This window comes from Macaca mulatta, chromosome 6 (assembly GCF_049350105.2).
Source record: "Macaca mulatta isolate MMU2019108-1 chromosome 6, T2T-MMU8v2.0, whole genome shotgun sequence".
Lineage (NCBI taxonomy): Eukaryota > Metazoa > Chordata > Mammalia > Primates > Cercopithecidae > Macaca > Macaca mulatta.
The window spans coordinates 168,723,279-168,744,462 of NC_133411.1; the positions used below are offsets into that span (position 1 = coordinate 168,723,279).

The following is a 21,184-nucleotide window of genomic DNA, read 5'->3' on the forward strand; positions in this document are numbered from 1 at the left end:
ACACATCACCCCTTGCAGCCAGCAACCCAGTACTCTAGCCTTCAACACAGCCCTTGCCTTGCAAGCAGTTGTCTTCCTCCCCCGCATGGATTTGCTCCGGCTTCATAAACAAGTCAATGACAGAAAGTCCATCACATAAGCTCTAAAATTCCTATAGTTAAAAAATAACATCTAATGTTGTCACTTCACTTAAGTAGGGCGATGAAAGTTTATTGATAAATATGCACAGACGACACCACTCTGAGGTTGAATTATGTCCATTACTCTGCTTAAAGTAATCTAATTGTGTGACTTTGGGTAAGTTACCTCACCTCTCTGGTTATCAGCTTCTTTATCTGTCAAACAATGGGTACAACTAGGGAATCCCAGGCCCCTGCAAACTCTGAAATCCTATTATTCTATGATGAAAAGAAATGACAAGCCTGATAGCTATTACTCCTATCAAGGTTTTTGTCCAATCATTAACCAAACTAATGAGACTGTTTCTGCAATCCAGCTGCAAAGTTCACTTTCAGAGAGAAGGGGAGGATTTGGGAAAATTGGACGTTCCTGGACATTGCTGGGGAAAAAAGACTGAGTTGATCATAGTGTGCTGTCAACAGTGAAAGAAAATCTGGGAGATCCTCACAGAAATGGGGCGCACTTTGGAATGAAGGAGCACTTGTGGTGAGTCAAAAACTATTAGCTGACTGCAGTCAAGATGAAATCCATTTTGGAAATGTTTGGGGTTTTTTTAAGTTTGGCTCAATCACTTGTTTTTCATTGTTCCTTATGTAATCTTGTGGGATGTGGCGTCAGAAAGTCATAAATCATTCATGGTGCTTTGCGAAAAACACACACACACACACACACACACACTGTGCAAAGCAGATGCAACTTAAAATGAAATGAGAGAAGTTTCTGCGTGAAACCGAAAAGAAAAGCGTAACTCACATGGTTTGCAGCCAACGCTGATCACTAATTCTCGCAATCTCTATATAGCTTGGTCATTTGTCTCCAGTTTCTTGTGCTTCATTTTAAATGGAGAGTGAGTTAAAGATATAGCCTATCACAACTGCATTGCATTTTTCCAAGAGTCTTAGAAAAGATGCTGTAGTCGCGGCATTTTTGGAAACGATTCAAACTGGCAGATTTTTATTTCCTGCTTGAAGAAACCCAGAAAGCCCTGTTTTGTTCAAAAAATCCCTTTTACAATATGCTTGTCACTACTGTTCATAATACCTATGGATCAATTAAACTCTTTTCGTGAAATATATGCTTCCTCAAAACCTACATACAAAAACACAAGTAGCCCCTGGCAGACGTAACCCATAAAGCTAACTCTAAAACATCAACACCTTAATAAAAGTGGTTTAGCTGAATTATTTCTGATGTGGCAGCTAGCTACAATGAGGTTTCTAATAAACAGATAAATTATGTTTTTTTAAATACTCTTTCATATTCATTAACTCACTTCAGCTTTACATAAGTAGCAAGGAGAGTTGGGTGGTCATTCCTTAATTCATTCCTAGAACAAACTTTATTGACGGCCAAGCACTATGTAAGAGTTCTAAAGATACAGACAAGATAATAACGCCCAGCCTGGGCAACATAGCAAAACCTCATGTCTACAAATATATATTTTTTCCATTAGTCAGCCATGGTGGTTTGTGCCTGTAGTCCCAGCTACTCAGGAGGTTGTGGCAAGAGAATCGCTTGAGCCCGGGAGGTCGAGGCTGCAGTGAGCCATGATCATGCCACTGCACTTCAGCCTGGGCAACACAGTGAGACTCTGTCTTAAAAAAAAAAAAAAAAAAAAAAAGATGGGCTGGGCACGGTGGCTCATACCTATAATCTTAGCACTTTGGGAGACCAAGGCCAGTGGATCACCTAAGGTCAGGAGTTGGAGACGAGCCTGGCCAAAATGGTGAAAGCCTGTCTCTACTAAAAATACAAAAACTAGCTGGGCGTGGTAGCACACCCCTGTAATCCCAGCTACTCTGGAGGCTGAGGCAGGAGAATCACTGGAACCCAGGAGGCAGAGGTTGGGGTGAGCCAAGATCGCACCACTGCACTCCAGCCTGGGCAACAGAGTGAGACTCTGTCTCAAAAAAAGAAAAAAACAAAAAACAAAACAAAAAAGATAGTAATGGTACTTGGCCTTATGCCGCTCACAGTGTACTGAGGGACAAACATATAAAAACCATTACAGAGACATAAACCAAAATGAGAATGTCTCCCAAAAGTTAAGTGTTTTTTCCCACGTCAAACAGCTAGAAAGTTCTGGGGCAAGAATTCTCTGCAAAGTCTAAGGTCTCCAAAGTCTAAGTTCAGAACACTCTTGACAACACTCTACAGCATTTTATACATGAATAAATTTTGGTGAAAGAAAATGAGGAAAAGAAAGCTCCCAAACTGAGGTTCTGATATTGGAGGGATAAGTCAGGTTAGTTATCTCAGGAACCACTGAACGGCCAGCAAAACTGAGAGAGATTTCTCAGCAGAACAAATGGGGGAAGTATTCCCACAGATCTACTTCGTAATTTCTCCCCAGCAGCCTTGAAGTGATGTCCAACCTACAGCGTCTGGCATTGGGTTGGTGCTCAAGAAACATCTACTTACTCTCTGTTCAATTGAATTTAAATGAGTTATATGACCTCTTTTGGGTATGGTTACCAAATGTCAAACAGTTGCCCACTGGCCCCCCCAAAATCCTTGAAATCTCCATGATATTGCCTTGAACCCTGAATTCTACAGCATGGGAAAGCCTTAAGCCGTCCTCAAGAACTTTGCATTTTTCTGGTGTTGAGAATCTTTTTGTTGGCTCACTAATTCCATTCTACCCGTGTCCCAAGGCATAGGGCTTTCTCTGTTTTCCATGAGAAATCTATTTATGTCTGCCCTTTGCTAAGCTTTCAAGAATTCATTGAAGATCACACAGTTCTGGGGAGTGATTATATCATGTACAATGCAGTACAGCTGATTCACCATCTTGCTGGTTCTACCACCCTCTCCCTCGCCCTCTCTCATATTTTCCTCTCCCTTTCTTCCTCTTCACTCAGGTACAGCTATACTTGCTGTAAGTATTTTACAGTAAGTGGGCTTGTCAAGGGGTTTTTCCCCACCAAGGTGGATCTCTCCTCAGAAAGATTCTCAAACCAACTGCTCAGACAATAAAAGTGTTCCATCTCTTATTCCACCCAAGACTGAGATCAAAGATGGAGACCACTGCTCTTTACTTACCATTATTTCCTTTGACCACATGATGAAAGATGTCAGAGAGTCCCTAGCATAATAGAGCTCCTGAGTGCTCACCTAACTCAATGGAAGAACTGCTTTCACCTTGATCCAATTGCCAGCTTATCTACCTGGCTTTGATTCTCTGGAACCACAGACTTTCTTCATCGCAAGTGTGGTCTGAAGTGTTCTGGATCTGTGTCTATAAGCAACAGAAAAAAAATTGTTAAGCACCCATTGCAAACAAAGTAAAATTCTAGGGACTGAGAGAGAAGAATCATGGCCTCTGTTCTATAAGAACTTGTGAGCCCAGCTCTGGCACCAACTTACCATGTAATTTTAGGAAAATGACTAATTTCCAAGCCTCAGTTTCCTCATATGTGAAATGGTGATATTATCAACACCTACCACAAAGGGTCATTGCAAAAAATAAATAAGGTAAAGACAAAACAAAGAGGCAAAACATGTAAAGTACTTGGCGTAGTACATGGTTAATAATGATAATAAATTATGTACAAATAAATCAGTGTTTGCTGATTTATTTGCTGATTTATCAGTGATTGCTCGATGAAATGGGAAAATATGCATAATATAAGGCAGATTTTGATAGGTTTTATAGGCGAGTTACAATGACCTATGGGGAAATATGGGAGGGAAGAATTCATTCTAATTTAGAGGATTGAGAAAGGATATTCAGAGTAAACAGGAGTTGAGCTAGGTGTGAAGAACAAATAGGATTGGGACAAAAGATCTTGGGAAGTTTCCACAAGGTATTGAGAATCAGTGTTGAAAACTCATATATTTTTGGTAGCGTTTCAATCTTGAAGGATGATGATCTTGGCTTCTACCAGTTTTGGTGAGAAACTAGGTTGCTATATTCAGAAACGATTTGGTTGATAGAAGTCTTTAAAGCTTTGTGGCTAAAACTCTACCTGATCCCTATGCAATCTATGGGTGGCATAGTTTTTATAAGGTCTGAGGTTACATTACCTGAAAGATCATTTAGACCAATACTCATTAGATGTCTCAACCGTTGTGGGTACAACATCCTTATTCAAAAGCCAGCTCATTATCAGTTCATACACCTCCAATGATGGAACATTCATTGCCAACACTATTTTGACCACAGTTAATATACTGAAAGGAACCAGAGGGTAGGAAACCCACCAGGTTCATGGGATATCATGGTAAGAAGGACATAGTTTCCAGAAATTATCAGTTTTAAAAGGAAACTTAGCTTGGCTCTAAGCAAACCATTCAACCTCTCTGGACCTCAAAGCATCTCTCACCTTGCTTACGGCTCTAATATCCTGAAGCCTCAATCAAAAACATAGCAGAGATTAAACAACATATTGTAGAGAAAAATCAACTGAAATTTGGCACACATATGTATTTTATAATTTTCAACTATAAAGTAAAGGGATTATTATTATCACTATGAAAGCATTTTATTTGAATTCAACAAGCATCATGTCAGTCCCCAGGGTTACAGACCTGCATATTCTTACTCTACTCCACCCTGGGCAAACCATGCCTGGAAAGCCTTCTATCCAGGTGTGGATGCCTCAGTTTAACAGGTATACCAGTACGCTATGGTTTGGCCAGAAGCTGCAGATATAGCTGGAACATAGGCTGTCATCTAAGTGAAAACTCTTATCAGAGCTGTATGAGAGGAACTAAAGTTCTTTTAAACTACTGAGAGTAGAACAGGTGTCCACAGGTAAAATTATCACAGAAGTGGATTTCAGTTTTACATAATGAAAATCATCCTAGTTATTAGAGTTGCCCAACTGGAAAAGCTAATGAATCCCATTGCCAGAAGTATTTCAGAAGGATCTGGAGAACTAACTCTTAGAGTAGTTGTAGAAGACATCTTTGCATTGGCTAGGTGATTAGTCCAGAAGATACACAGTAATATTGATCATGATTGATTCATTTATTCAACATATATTTAGTGAACACTTCCTGACTTTGAGGCTTGCATCCCTGGATTTAAATCTCCACTGTGGTACTTCCTAGCTGTGATACCTTGAACCAGTTAGCGTCCCTGTATCTCAGTCTCCTCATCTACAAAATGGGAATAATGATCGTTCCTGCTTCAGAGAGTTATTGTGAAGATAAAAGGAGATGATTTATATAAAGCAGTTTTTAACAGTGCCTGGCACATAATACGTAGTCAATTAATATTAGATATTAGGAGCAGTAATATGTGATATGTTACTGCTATAATATATTGCAGCCAATGGCAGGCACTGAACTAGACACTGGATTACCATGGTTAAGAAAACAGACATCAATCGTACCTTTCTTGAGTTTAAAGTCAGCCAAGAGGTTGGAGGGTGTAAAAGATAGTAAACAAAAAGTCACAGAAACAAATAGAGTTTCAAAATGTGAGAATGCTATGAAGGGAAAAAAGAGAATGTCATGATAGCACATAACAGAGAGGAAGGAGACTCACCTAGACTTGGAGGTGCAGGGAAGAGTTCCTTTAGGAACTGACACTTAGGCTGAGTTGCAGTATAGATGCATCCCTGTACCAGTGATTTAAAGGAGTGCCCTCACGCTTGAATTATTTTAAGTCCACAGAGAAAGCAAACCATCTATCTGCAACAGTATGGCATCACCTGGCAATCTGATTCCCAATATGTGCATCAAGACTCACATTGGCAGTGTAAATGTAGACAAGCTCTCTTTGCTTTGGATATTAGATTCCATTTGATTTCTCTCTGAAATCTATAAACTCATCAATAAATCCATCCATCCATCCAACCACTCATTCAATGATCCACTGGCCTATGGGAGATTCAAAGATATATAGCCCCCAATGTCAAAAAATTCTGCAAGGGAAGCTGATGTGTGTATAAATTCCTATAAGTGAAGATACATGGGAGTGATGGAGGGAGATGCTATGGAATTTTGAAGAAGTTGGAAATTCAACACCAATACGGATATGAAGGGAGAAGTCGTTGGAAAAAGTGGCATGTTGAAGTATGCTGAGGGATTCTAAGCAAAGTGAACTCAAAGGAATCAAATCTTACTCAGCATTTGTGTTCTAAAATCAATGCATAAAGCCAAAAAAGTCATAAATAAAGGATAGTCAAAAGTTCCTTTAAAAATATCTTATGAGACACTGTGTTGGAAAATGACACTGTCTCTCAAGAAATCCAATGCAGTCACTGTGTCCTGTAGTCCCGAAATCAATTGTTGTTGCTTCAGCTGAATTCATGAGCTTGCTTTGAGGGGCCAGGTTGTATGAAAACCATGAAATCTTCCACAATGGACTCATACATGACGTGATGAGATGCTCATCCTGTGGGAAGACCATGGGAGTGGTGAGGAGTAGCCGTGGCCATGTTTCCCGCATCCTGCAGGGCAGCACTGACCACTCAGCATGGAAAAGGAGACAGAACTGTCCCTAGCAGCTTAGCCATCAATTTGCTCTGCTCTCAGCCTCTCTCAGTCTATTCATGTTATTTTTTGCCAATCAAATAGTTAACTGTGCATGCATTAAATATAAATGTAATAATGTGTCCAATGCAACATTGTTAAAAACCCAAGGTCAGCAAAGAGCTGGGCTATTCAGGAAACAACTCAATGGCCCAATATAACTGGAAGTTGGGGTCTATATTAGTCTCCTAAGGCTCCCATAACAAAGATTCCATCCTTTGCCTCTTCCAGCCTCTAGTGATTCTAATTCCTTGGCTTGCAGCTCCTCCCCTGTGTCCTTATGTCTCAACTCTCCCTCTCTTTTATTTTATAAGGACAACAGTCATTGAGCTTAGGGCCCACCCTAAATCTAGGATCATGTCATCTCAAGATTCTTAACATCTTCCAAAACCCCATTTCCAATAAAGTCATATTCACAGGTACCGGGGTGGTGGGGTGGGGTTAGGACTTAGACATATCTTTTGGAGATCTGCTATTCAACCCAATACAAAGTCTAAGAAAGAGAGTTTAAAAAGTAGATTGAAGCCCTGTTTTGACAGACTTTGAATGCCAATTTTGAATGACTTTGAAGTTATAGTTCTCTTCAGAGTTGTGATGGTGGCAACTTATATGCTATTTAAACATCTCTCTGCAGGGTCTCCTCCTCTGCCTTACTGTTCCTCTCTGACACCCTGGAGCCCTTCCCCACTACTTTATGTACTCATGAGGGATCCTGCAGGACAATAATCTTTGAGAAACTTGATAAACTTCAACAATGCTTTTTCATGTCCTAATCAAAATTCCCAACTTGTATCGTATCCTCTACATGAGTGATGATTAATCAACTAAAATAATCTTATAAGATTAAAATATTCTTATAATTAATCAAATAAATAATCTTATTTTAAAATAATAAAATAATTAAGGCACTGGCTTGTCAACATTGTTAGAAACTGCACATGTGGCAGTTTTGAGTATGTCTATGTTAATGAGTGCTCTTGCTTGCAGAGATGCAGCTGCTGCTAGGGACACCACCTGAAGCAGGGAGGGAGAAATGCCCTGAATAGCTGCTGCTTCTTGTCCCCAAATTATCATTGGCCAAACTCAGCTATAATCCAGCTGACACAGGAGCCTGGGAGCTGCATCTTGCAGAGATAAGGTCCCTGTGATACAGAACAGACGTGGGAAGGGAAAGACACTATGGGAAGACAAGTGGGCCCTGGACCAGCACACTATTATCCCCATTTTACAGAAAGGGACATGGAGCTCAGAGAAGGTGATATAATTGCCTAGAGTCATGCAACTGGTGAGTATGAGTGTGGATTTTGAATCCTGGTCTGTCTGAATCATAAGCCTGAGGTCTTGCCATCTTGCCTGGCTCTCACTACCGTCATAGAAATTGTACTTGCTTTGTCTGACTGCTTGGTCAGGAGATAGACCAAGGTGCTGAGAGGTGGCTTCATGGCTCTGAAATCTGCAATAAAACCTTCCCTGGATTCAAGATCTGGGATTTTTTTTTTTTTTTTATTCTGGGATACATGTGCAGAACGTGCAGGTTTGTTACATAGGTATACATGTGCCATGGTGGTTTGCTGCACCCATCAACCCATCATCTAGGTTTTAAGCCCCAAATGCATTAGGTATTTTTCCTAATGCTCTCCCTCCCCTTGCCCTCCACCCCCCAGCAGGCTCTGGTGTGTGATGTTCCCCTCCCTGTGTCCATGTGTTCTCATTGCTCAACTCCCACCTATGAGTGAGAACATGCAGTGTTTGGTTTTCTATTCCTGTGTTAGTTGGTGGAGAATGATGATTTCCAGCTTCATCCACGTCCCTGCAAAGGACACAAATTCATTCTTTTTTATGGCTGCATAGTATTCCATGGTGTATATGTGCCACGTTTTCTTTATCCAGTCTATCATTGATAGGCATTTAGGTTGGTTCCAAGTCCTTGCTATTGTAAATAGTGCTGCAATAAACTCAGTGTGCATGTGTCTTTATAGTAGAATGATTTATAATCCTTTGGGTATACACCCAAGATCTGGGCTTTTTGAATGGCACACAGTTGCAGTGCTCCAGTCTCCTTCAGGGAAGAACCCACTGAGCCCGCTGCTGCAAGTGCCATCAGCAGACACTCCAGCTGTCAGCTTGAGCTTGGCGACCTCAGCTGCAGAGAGCCACCTTGCCCAGGAGAGTACCCTTCCCTGACAGCACACATCCAATCATTGATAAAGATTCAGTCTTTTCAGCTCACTGAGGACAACTCTGATAAACATCACAGTTCAACTTCTCCCTCTGTCCAATCCTGTTTCCTCTCCCTTCCCCAAGTGCCGATCCCTAACAACAAACCCTGACTATGACAGTCTACGACAGGCCTTGTTGTTGTCATTGTGCTTGTCTTAGAGTTCTCTTAGTCTACACATATACTGGATGATGGTGGCAACAGGAGTGAAAGCCACGGCAATGACCATCGTGGAGGTGATTTCACCTCCTTCCATCTCTAGACAGTGTGCAGGCCTGTCCTCGCTGGAATTTTTCTGGTTAATGTAGACAGACAAACAAGTGGAGACACCATGAAATGGTGAGGCATTCCATCATTTTCTTGATGATGATCCATTGCTTCATTCCCCCAGAATGAATCACCAAAATAGCATTTGATTGGAAGGTCAATGGAAGCACAACCACCAGCTTTTTAACCCCACCTCTTTGCTTTTTATGCAGAGGGCAGAAAACATCGTCTGAACTACTTACTGTCTTGATAGTGTCTTCCCACTGGAACTGAAACACAATCTAACATTCTGCAGCCCTTCTGGGCTATTGGGGTCTTTCTTCTCTCTAGAGGTAGCCTAGATTAGTTTCTGCCTTTCTGTAAAATGTTCCCTTTAAAAAATTCCCAGGATGCTTGGAGAAGTTCTCAGACCCACTGATTTCTAATACCAGCCCCTACAGCCACAATAAAGGCCTGAAGCTTGGTGGGGCTTCCAGAAGCCATCAAGTCCACCTCTCTGCCCTTAGGAAGAACCTCCCACCACCACCAACGTATGCACACTTTATTTCTTCAAAATGAAATAAATTCCTTATTTTCTTGGCTATCCCAGCTCACCACTATCCAATCAGATGACACAAGCTACTGAAGCTCTGTAGAGCTGTGGGTGGCCTCCTTCACAATTTTCTTCCCTGCCAACTAATTCCTGACCTTAACCTTCTTAGGTGTCAGTGCAGCACCTATTATTCATGACTTCATTGACATTTCTTCCAAATCCCTGAAGCTGGTGGTGACTCATCCTCTCTTGTCATCGAGGGGCATCACTGGGCTATACACAGTACACGGCATGAAGTTCGTGTTAGCTGTTCTCTGATGCCTTGCAATAAAGGCACTCTGAATATTTTTAATTTGATGACCTGGAGGCAAACATGAAGATTTCCAATTTAACAGCCTGAAGAATTAAATTAAACAACCTGTGTGGGTCATGCAGGGACAAGGAGCCTAGACTTGCCCCCTTGGGGGTCAGAATCCTCAGGTCCATGGAAAGTTAGTTTAACAAAGGTCTAAAATGTCCACAGCAGTCCAGGCCCTCCCTACAGGGACCCATTTGAATTTATTCATGCACCCAAATGCAGTTTGCATGAAAAGGGTATGTCCTTGTATTTTCCATGAGATATTTTCTTTAGCTGAAAAGAACTGAACATTTATTGGGCTAAATGAGAACTGAGAATTCACGCTCCTAGACAAAACTTGTGTCTTCACAGCACTAATTAAGCCAAACAGGATGTCAATTTCCTTGGAAATTGCATCAAAACTTCTAGCTTCATGGTCGTTTGGTGGTATAGGCCCAATTCTTAGAGCCTGAGCCACACTGACATTTAGATAAGAGAAGGGGGCTTTGGTAACATAATTCATGGTGGAGAAAACAATAGTGGCCTTTTCAGTAAAATCAAACACAAGACTTCTGCTAAGAGAAGGTTTATCCTGCAGGATAAAGGCTTGTTGGCTTGCAGATGTCCTACCTTAATGTCAGGACACAGTTACATCCTTCTATTCTCTTTTCTCCCCTTTTCTATTCCCCACTGCCATATAACTCAAGCCCACAACCACAGCTCCTACCCAACAGCAAAATCTGAAATAAGTCACTGACAGCCTTAAGGTTCAAGCTCAAGGAAAAAATGAAACTCTGAGGTTAAACCCAAGTCATAAATATATGACCCTGAGACCATACATAGTGCACAGATATGTCAGTTTGGTTCATATACAGTATCTTACTTTAAAATTTCAACTTGCATTTCTAAATTGAGAGTCCACCTAAAAATCCAGTTTTCCAGTTTCTCCTGAAAAATAAAAATATCTGACCACAGTTGGGTAGGATTCCTGCACAGCCAGAACCAGCTGGAACCCAATAACCAGCACCAGCCCCTTCACAAGGGGCACACACTCTGTAATTCGCCTTCCTTGTGCCACACAAGTTACAGTTGTGCATAGTTCTGCTCCAGCCCCTGCAGGCATCCAGGTTTGAGTCACCTGAATTAAAGCAGGGAAAGGAGAAGAAAAAGGGAGGGTCAACTGAGAAGAGGTTTCCCTGATAGATTCGTTCAGATGCTTTGGTATAGATGGAACAGCATATGTGACTAAAAGTTGCTTAAACAACAAGGGGCCAGGCATGGTGGCTCACACCTATAATCCCAAAACTTTGGGAGGCCGAGGTAGGCGGATCACTTGAGGTCAGGAGTTCGTGACCAGCCTGGCCAACATGGTGAAAGCCCGTCTCTACTAAAAATACAAAAATTAAGCAGACATGGTGGCGCATACCTGTAATCCCAGATACTCAGGAGGCTGAGGCAGGAGAATCACTTGAACCCAGGAGACAGAGGTTACAGTGAACTGAGATCACGCCACTGTATCCTAGCCTGGGTGACAGAGCAAGACTCTGTCTCCAAACAAAACAATAAGGACTTTCATTACTTCATTTAACAAAAGTCTACAAGTTGGCAGTTCCAGGGTTAGACTATGGCTCAACAATGTGAAGGCTCTGAATCAGCTTCTGTGCCATGTTTTTGGCTTTCTCCTCACAGTGGCAGGATGGCTGCCAAACACCACATCCTCATACAATGACATGCAAAAGAAGAAAGAGACAGAATGAGATTTCTCCTCCTATGTCTCTTTCTTATCAAGGAGCAAAATATTTTCAGACGATTCCAGAGGACTTTGACTCAGATCCCATTGGCCAGAACTGAGCCACATGACCATCCCTAAACCAATCACTGGCAAATGGGAATGAAATTGTCGTGTCTGAGTGAGACCAAACATGGCTCATTCCCTAGATTCAGCAGAGGGGGTTCCATCTTAGCATACTGCTGCAGATACAGTTCTGTGAAAAAGAAGATAGGGAGAATGGTAGGTATGGGTTGCACATACCATTTGTGAAAGGTAGCATCCTAAGATTCTATTAGAGTGGCTCCGTGTTGGAATGTTGGGGAAGAACTGAACATGTGGCTGAGTGGAATCCGCCTCTGTGGGATCTGTTGGGGCTATAAGTAAAAAGTAAAGGACCATTTGTCCCTTCTTCTGGACTCTATGTATGACCAGCTGACAGTAAGGTCATTTTGTTAAGAACTCTACCACTCTCCCTTTCACTGTTAGGGGCCTGGCGCTTGTGTTTCAGGTACTTCCCTGGCTATCAGAGAGCAGTTCCCATCCCTACGGAGGGCCCAGAATTTGTTCTCTGGATTTTCTCCCCTAAGGGGTGCATAAAAAAGAGTTGCCTTTCAGAGCAGTCCTGGGACTCAGGCCTGCAGTCAGAAGGGCAGCCCCTCTGGTTGAAGCTCTTTACTACAAGGACTGATGATGTGTTTTCTGGAATGGGAGCCTCAGTTCATAAATCAAGGCTTGTTGCCTGGCCCCTTGTCACCTTCTCAGAGCTGCGGGCTCTGAAAAACACTTAGCAAAAAAAGTTTCAGCTCCTGGTCCCCTGTGTCTCCCCCCCACCCTTTGTAAACCCCTCTGCTAAGCTAGAAGAACTGAGCAAAGCTGATGGCCTCAGAAGACCCGGGACAATAGGAGAACTCTGTCCAAGCCTCTTCCCTCCCACTGCACCAGATGGGAAGGTCATGCCAGCAGCCAGCTCTGGGGAAGTCCTTCATGCCCTCTGGCTGCCATGCACCCAATCTTTGGGTGCAACAGCACATCAGTTGGCAAATGTCAAAAACTGAGAAAATAATGATTTCAATACTCCATGTTGACATCAGGCTCTCCAGCCTCCTTCTAAACACATTCAAATCCCTTATCTCATCAGGTCCTCCTGATGACCCTGAGCAGCCACTAGGGCAGTGGTCACAAAAATCATCAAATCACAGTCATCATAGCCACTATTTTATGGACTCCCTACTGTGCACCAGGCATTGTGCTCAGCACTTTGCAGCCATTATGTCTCTCAGTGCTCTCAGCCCCATAAGGTAGGTACTCTTCCTAACCCCACTTTATAAGCAAGGAATCCAAAGCTCAGAAAGAAGGTGCAGCGTGCCCAGGGCTGCCCAGTTCACAAGCGACAGAGGCAGGCTTTAAGCTCAGATCTCTTCAGCTGAAACACCTGGGGCTTTTAATAACTACTACTTTTTTCTCTCAGTCTAGGAAGTAATGTTTTGATGGCAGCTGTAGTGAATGCTCCTGAAATCCTCTTCCTGATTCTTCCTTCTCTCCCGAGCCTTACTTCCTGTTATCTGACCTCTTCTGGAAACAACCTGAGATTCAAGTGCTGGATTGGGTGCTCTGTAACCTAGAAGAGCAGGTTCAGGTTTCTTCAGCTTGGTCTTGTCAGGACTCCAGGGATGAATGAGGCCCAAGAATCAGAGGACCAAATGCTGAGGCAGTCTCAGGCAGCTCCAACAGTCTGGGACGCCAGGCCCAGCAGACCTAGAGTTGCCCTCTTGAATCAGTCAGTCCAGAGATGAGCAGCAGCTGTTACCTAAGCTATGTCAGGGCCAGGAGCCAAGGTAAGGGTCAAGGACCAAGAGGAAGAGCACATGAGGGCTGAGCACAGGGTTTGCACTGGGTAGCTGGGGTCCAGTCCAAGGGGCCTCCTGCCCCAAATGGGAACAAAGTTCCAGGCACACACTTGAGCCAACTGAGAAGAGAACTCCCACTCAGAGAAGGGCTCTAGTCCAAGGAAGGAGGCTGGGAAATAAGGAGCCAATAAACCAGACCATCTCAGGCAGTTCTGGATTCCCTGTTTTCCACGTGCAATCTGTCTGATTAATTCAGCTAACGTGTTATTGGCTGATAACAATACCTCATTTCCCCTAGGTAGCACATATAATAAAGTGAAGTAACCTACTTCACCATCTTTAATCCTTCCCATGATTCCCAAAACATAGCACATAATAGGGAGTCTCCATTTTACAAGTAAGCAAACCGAGGCTTGGAGAGAATAGGTGACCTGTGCAAGGTCTTCTACAGGAAGTAACAGGATTGGAGTCCTAGTCTGTTTAGCTCCCTAAAAAATGTTCTTCCTTTTCTACCATGTATCACATTCAAGAACCAGAACTGCGGGGTCTTCACACACTGAGATATTGCATAGATTACGCATGTATCCATTGATCAACTAATATCTCCTGTGCGCTTGCCACCAGGAGTGCCAGAATGGATAAGACAGACAGCTTGCACCCAAGGAACTTAATGCTCATGACCCCTAGACTTTTCTGATGTCCTTCAAAACCTAGCAAAGAGCCAGCTGCCTCCTCCCGTCCTCACCCTGGCCCTGAGTGAGATAGGTCAGGTCTCCTATTGCATATTCCTCATGCCACTTTCTCTGCTCATTACAGAAACCACACTGTTGACAGAGGCAGGGCTGTGGGGCCAACGGATTAGACTGTATCATTTTGAATCTAAGCTGCATCCTGTGCAATCAGTGGCCTCTGCTGTCCCAGAGGTTTCTGTTTGTTTGGGGTTGGGAGGATTTGCTCGGATTAGCATAGAGATTGTCTGTGCACTGGGGAAAGGGGCCCAGCGACTGCCGATAGACCAGCTGGAATGCAGTCAGCTCGGCTCCTCCCATGAACCACAGCTCTGGAGTGACACAGCGCTTCTGCTGGCTCCAGCAGCAACAGGCGCCTGCCTGTAAGCACGACGGTGGGAATGACATCTTTTGGTTATCTGATCACTCCATCACTGAAACTCTTTAGGAATAATTCCAGCCCCCTCTCCAGCAGCCAGGGCTATAAATAAAGATTCCCTGGGGATGCTGAATCCTGCCCTTCATCCTGGCTGCCTCTGTGACTCATTCCACAAGCCAATTCTTCTTCCATCTTCTTAATTATGGGCAGGGGGGAATGAACGTCTGTGCATATCTGCCTGCATGCTGTGTGCATTATCTTAGTTGCAGTCCATATGCATGCGTGTGTGTGTCTATGTGTACATGTGTGTTTACCTGTGACTCAGTGTTTAAGCTTAAAATGTAGAAAAGTGGCTGGGCGCAGTGGCTCACGCATATAATCCTAGCACTTTGGGAGGCCGAGGCAGGCAGATCACTTGAGCTCAGGAAGTCAAGACCAGCCTGGCCAACATGGTGAGACCCCGTCTCTACTAACTATATAGAAATTAGCTGGGCGTGGTGGCGAGCGCCTGTAATCCCACCTGCTCATGAGGCTGAGGCAGAAGGATCGCATGAACCTGGGAGGCGGAGGTTGCAGTTAGCTGAGATCACGCCACTGCACTCCAGCTTGAGACACAGAGCGAGACCGTCTCAAAAATAAATAAATAAATAAATAAATAAAATTAAAATTTAAAAATTTTTAAAAAGAGTAGAGAAGAAATGCATTTCTCATAGATATTTCAGTGTAGCGATTGTTAGCTAAGGCTCCATAGTAAATCATATCTACATTTATGAAGGCCTTTTTAGGGCACCACCCTATGCTAAGTAAGGTGAATAAGACACAAACTCTTATCATCTTCATGGACTACAATTGCTTAAAGCAAATAAAATCCCTGAAGTGGTGGCAGCAGTTGAGAGCAGCATTTCATAAAAAGAAAACCCTCACCTATAACAGAGAAGAGTAAAGAAAACACTCATTCACTGAATTCCTTCTTCCCCACACCAGGCACTTACTAAGTGCCACATAATTCATTCCGTACAACAGCGCAAGAGTTTTCCATCTCAGTTTTCAAAGGTGATAAAACAGGCTTAGAGAAGTTAAATAACTGGCCTAAAATCACAAAGACCGTGTGGGTCCAAGGTGAAATGTTAATTCAAGGGTTTGGGGCAGAATCTTACAGATCATCTCATCTAAACTTTCATCTATTGCTTGCATCTACCCTACAAAGCTCATGAAAACTGGTCATTTAGCCCCTTGGTAGGAGAAAGTCAACCCTCAAGACAAGTGGTTCCATCTTCAGACAGTTCCAAACTGCCAGGAAGCTCTCCTCTATGTTGAGGCCAAATCTGCCCCCTTTTTATTTCTACCCACCCAAGTTTTCTTATGCCCTCTGGGGCTAATAAAGCAAGCCTAATTCCTCCTCCTTATCACTGCCTTTCAAATAAGTCATCTTCCATTTCCTTATCCAGCCAGGTCATTCCACACTTGAAGTTATTTCAAATCCCTAAATATTTGTTCATCACTGTATCCTTCATGCTGGTACCCACAGTGCTGCCACATCTAGGTTAGGTAAATATCAGTTGAGTGAATGAAGAGATACACGAGCTCTTTCAGGGTAGATGGTGCCATGACTTGTTTCATTAAGTTTTTAGTCTTAATTAAAAATTGCCTGGTTGCCAGGAACAGTCTATTCTGGCTACTTCAATAAAAATTCTGCAATGATGGAGGGATTCAGGCAACTCTAAAGACAGGTAAATGTAGAAGATTACAGGGTCTTGTGGAATGAGAACAATTATCAGAAAGTTCTCTCTCTCTCTCTCCCTCTCTCTTTCTGCCCTTTTCTCCTCTCCCCCTACCCACTCCCATGTTCTCTCTATCTACCTTCGTTTTGTGTATCTACTACCTTCTCTTCTTGGCATGCCAATTTTCTCTATTGCACATGGCTCAACATGGCAGCTGTCCCAAAGACATACCCCCACACAGCTTCATGTCTGTCAGCATCTAAATGACAGAGGCTCTGTGTCCCAATAGAGAGGAATCGATTGGTCAAGTGGTCACTCCTAGACCTATCAGCAGTGGCTGTCAGGCAGTGGGGAGGAATCTACTAGTACAAAATGTGGCTGCATTTAGGCATCTTTTTAGCAAGGATTTGAAGGCTGTCTTAGAGAGGAGGGAAGAATCTTTGGGAAGGAGTATGAGTGAATAGAATAGAAATGCTGACATCTCTTGTACACCTTTAAATACCAATATTATAAATGGATCTGAGAGGTCAGGATGCTCTCAGAGAAGTATATTATCCTTAGGATGTCCAGACATGGGCTCTAGGGACTGGAGGCTTTCAGAACTTCTTGCACCTCTGAAATTCTGATGCAGAGCCATGAAGTCCTGGAAAGCCTGACTAGTGGCATGGGTGGCCCGAAAAGGGCTCAGGCTTCCCTTTTGCAGAAGAACATTCCACTTACCCTATTTGTGGCTCCTTAGCATGTTGTCAATGATCCTGGCCATCTCTGGAAATACAGAAGGTCCAATCCGCAAGCACTGAACACAAAAATAGCTCATTTTCCTCCTCCCCGTGTGCACAGAGAAAGTTTGTATGTGTGCTGTGCTGAGGCTTATGCAGTAGGGAGGGGATGAAGAGGAGGGACTATGAAAATGTGACTGTTTTATAAAACAAATGAATAGACTTGTTTGACTGTTTTGTAAAATAAATGAATAGACTCGTAGGCTAGAAAGTCCCTTACAGATCATCTAGCCATGTAGTCATCAAAGTGTGTGCCTCAGACCTCGAGCGTTCCCCAGAAGAACCTCAAGGACCAAAAGAGGAGGTAGCAGGAAAGTATTCAGGAATCCTTCCGAAGTAGACAGGATTCCACCCACCAGCATCCTCTGGCAGCAGTGCAATCCTGCTGTTCTTAATTTTATATGTTGAGTTGCTATGTATTGTTTCACTGGTTTATAGGTGAGGAAACTGACTGCAGAGAGGTACAGCAACTTGCCCAGAGTCAGATAGTGCTGGTTTCCAGCTGTGCTGACTCCCAGAGCCCTCTTTCTGCTGGCACAGGTCATATTGAGACCAAAAAGAGAACAATGATTTCTGACAAGGAAAACTGTCATGAGAGCTAGCCATCTGTGTCTTCCACCTGCTGCAAAGCATCAGGCATTCACTATTGACATGTTTCCATCACCCAATAGCCTGATCATACAGCTGTGCTTGGTAATATGCAAACTGCAGAACAGGGATGAACTTGTGGCTTCAGGGCTCAAGCTCTCTAAATCGCCAAACTTGCTCCTTCAGTGTCTGTTCATTTTGCAATTAGCTAATTGGCAAAGGGACCCTGAAACTGTTAGGACAATTCAAATTCAATCAACAGAACTCAACTCTAACCAGAGAGAGAGAGAGGGAGAGAGAGAGAGAGAGAATGTTGAGAAGCTTTCCAAACTGACAATGTCAAGATGCCATGGCTGGAATAAATGAAGGCCAACCAATCTTCCCAAGATTTGAGGTCCTAGGAGAGGGAGACAGACTGCATAAGCTCAGTTCCCATGATCAGCTCTTTACTGGCCACTGACATTCTCCTGTGCCAGTTGCTGGTTCTAGGCTTTCCAAGCCACCATATTTACTGTTACCCTTGAGGCAAGTCTTAACTTGTCACTCAAGCAAGCTCTCTATCTCACAAGCGGCTCTTGCTCCTTCTCTTTTTCACCCTTCCAACTTGGTTTTTGTCATGCCTCCACTCCTATAATCAAAAGACCCACCTCTTTTCAAACTCCCAAGAAGAGTTTCCCTGTGTTCTCAATGTCTTGCAGCCTGGCATGATGATTCTTTTATTTGTCTCACACATGTAATTTTTTACCATGTTCTCTCTTCTAGGAACTTCAGAGAGAATTCTTTGGGATTGAAACAGAGGGCAAGATGCAAAAAGTGTTGAATCCAAAATTACCCCCTCTCTAACAGACTATCCAAGAATTAGACTCAAACTTAGAGTCAGTTCAGTACAAGACTTAAAGGGCAACTCTTGTCCTCTACCTTGGTTGAAGAAATTTATCCTAGAGCAACAGTCAGTGCCAACATGTTCCCCACTGGTTCTCCTAGAAGGCCTACAGGGACTTCATATAAACAGAACCTCTGTGTCACAGTCCCTGCAGTGGGACACAAATTAGGCCTTCCCCATGGACTTGGCTGCAAAGATATTTAAACACATGATGTCCAAAGTTACTTCGAGCTCTAACAGTCTGTGACTCCCTGATGATGCAAATGGAATTTATTTCTAAGAAGAGGGTGATGAACATCTTACTCAATGAACCATAATTCACTTTGCCAGATTCCAGAGACTTCCTGGCTGGTTCTTGAGAGAACTCCTGTGCTGCTGAATTTCTGCCACTTGCCTGGGAGTTTATGACATCAGACAGCAGAGTCTAACCTGACCCTTGGAGGAAATTGTTATCTGCACTATGAGGCAGTAGGCTCATACATACCTTCAATACCAAACACATCACTTTCTAGTTGACCCAGGCCAATTGACCAGTGGATGAGGGGTTGCCAATGGTTGAATGAGCTGACTACTTGCAACAGAGAGAAGTGGTCTGTGCCATCTTCTCCACAAGCAGCCTTTGTTATGGCCTAAAGCCAAAAATAAATTAAAAAGAAAAAAAAATCAATTCAATTATGGATGTAAAATTAAGCTATGCTTCAGGATTGGGATGCAAAAAATAATTGACTGTCTCATGTAAGTGAGGAATATTTTTCCAATCCCTAAATGGCATGCTATTATGTTTGGGGTTGTGTTATGGCTTGAAAGTTCATATGCTGGAAATTTGAAAACTTAATTCCTCATGCAACAGTGTTGAGAGGTGGGATTTTTGAGAGGTGATTAGGTCATGTGGGCTCTGCCCTCATGCAAGGATTAATGCCATTATCCAGGAAGTGGGTTTGTTGTTATGGAAGTGGGTTCCTGATAATTGGATGAGCTTGTCCCCCTTCCCCTCCCTTGTGTATGTTCTCTTGCCCTTTCAACTTCCACCATGGGATAATACAACAAGGAGGCCCTCACCAGATTCAGGCCCCTTGACCTTGGACTTCCCAGCCTCCAAAACTGTAAAAAATAAATCTCTGTTCTTTATAAATTACCCAGTCTGTGATACTCTGTTATAGCAGCACAAAACAGACCAAGAAAGGTTGTTTCTCCAAAAATGGGAGTGGTTTTTCACCAATCTGTCCACACTGGTTCTTCTTTAAAAAAAAAAAAAAAAAAAAAAAGTATTAACTATGTAATCTGTGACCACAAAACACAGAGGAGTTAGTCAAATGAACTAGAAATGTTCAAATCTACTACCCTGCAATCCAAAACTCTATTTGAGATGGACTTGCCATCTCAAATAGAGAAAGGATTCCCATATATATGACTGAAAAGGCAGATGCTTTGGCACATAAGCAACTGTATCCTCCGCTCAGTTACACAACTCACTGTTGCGAGTGACAGGCTGGAATCCTGGAATCTTGAAATTAATTTCCTTTGGCTGGTTCTTAGTAGCTCAGCACACCTGGGAGTGTTTGGCTATTCCACCTGAAGGATTTGCAAGAGGGGAAAGAAAGTTGGAAGCAGAAATTGTACTTTTCAGTTGCCTTCTCATCAGAAGATGCAGGGACCAAATTAGCCCGGCCCACACTGAGAATGCTGAGTAAGATCAGAGTCACAGACTATCAGAACAGGAAAGAGACAGGGAGAGCAAGCAGTCCAAACAAGAAAGTTATAAGAATAACAGTAATAATAAAAATGATAATAATGAAATTTATTTATTTTTCTGGAGATTTTTGCCAGATGCCTAGCCAACATCCACATCATCCTTCTTCTTTCCTAATAGAACCTCAATCAGCTTCCCTCCATATAGCCTCAGGTGAAACTGACTGCAGCCCCCAACTCCAGGATGAGTTCCATTGGTCAAAGGTCAAATGCTGCCTACCAATGATTGGTCACAACAGGCATGTGACCCAATTCTGGCCAATGAGACATAAGCAGGTATTTGCTAATGGGATTCTACAAAAAAAGTTCCATTTCAAATAGAGAGTCTCAGGAGAGACATCCTTCTTCTTCCTCTGGACATTAACACTAACACATCTAGATGTGATTCCTGGAAGTGATGTAGTCATCCTGCTATCCGCCTAAGGTTGGAGCCAATGCTCAGGATCACAAAACAGAAATATGGGAAAACCCAGGTCCTTGATGACACCACTGAGGCACTTATTTAACCAACCTTGAAGACATCCTCTTCCAGAACTTCTTTTTAAATAAAGCTATCGCACATTCTTTTTTATGTCACTTTGAGCTGGAGGTTTGATGAGCTGCAACAAAAAACATCCCAAGTTAGACAGTGTTTACCATGAGCCAGCTTCCGTACTTGTAACTCTACAAGCATTATTGCACTTAACCCTGTGACAACCCTCTGAGAACAATATTATTATTAT

General features: G+C 42.9%; 1 long non-coding RNA gene across 1 annotated transcript; it reads left to right on the forward strand.

Moving 5' to 3' along the window:
• Window positions 1-517: 517 nt before the first annotated feature.
• LOC144329592 (uncharacterized) lies at window positions 518-19,848 on the forward strand. Its single transcript, XR_013394985.1, has 2 exons — window positions 518-666; window positions 18,593-19,848. It is a non-coding gene; the product is annotated as an uncharacterized LOC144329592 (long non-coding RNA).
• Window positions 19,849-21,184: the final 1,336 nt, after the last annotated feature.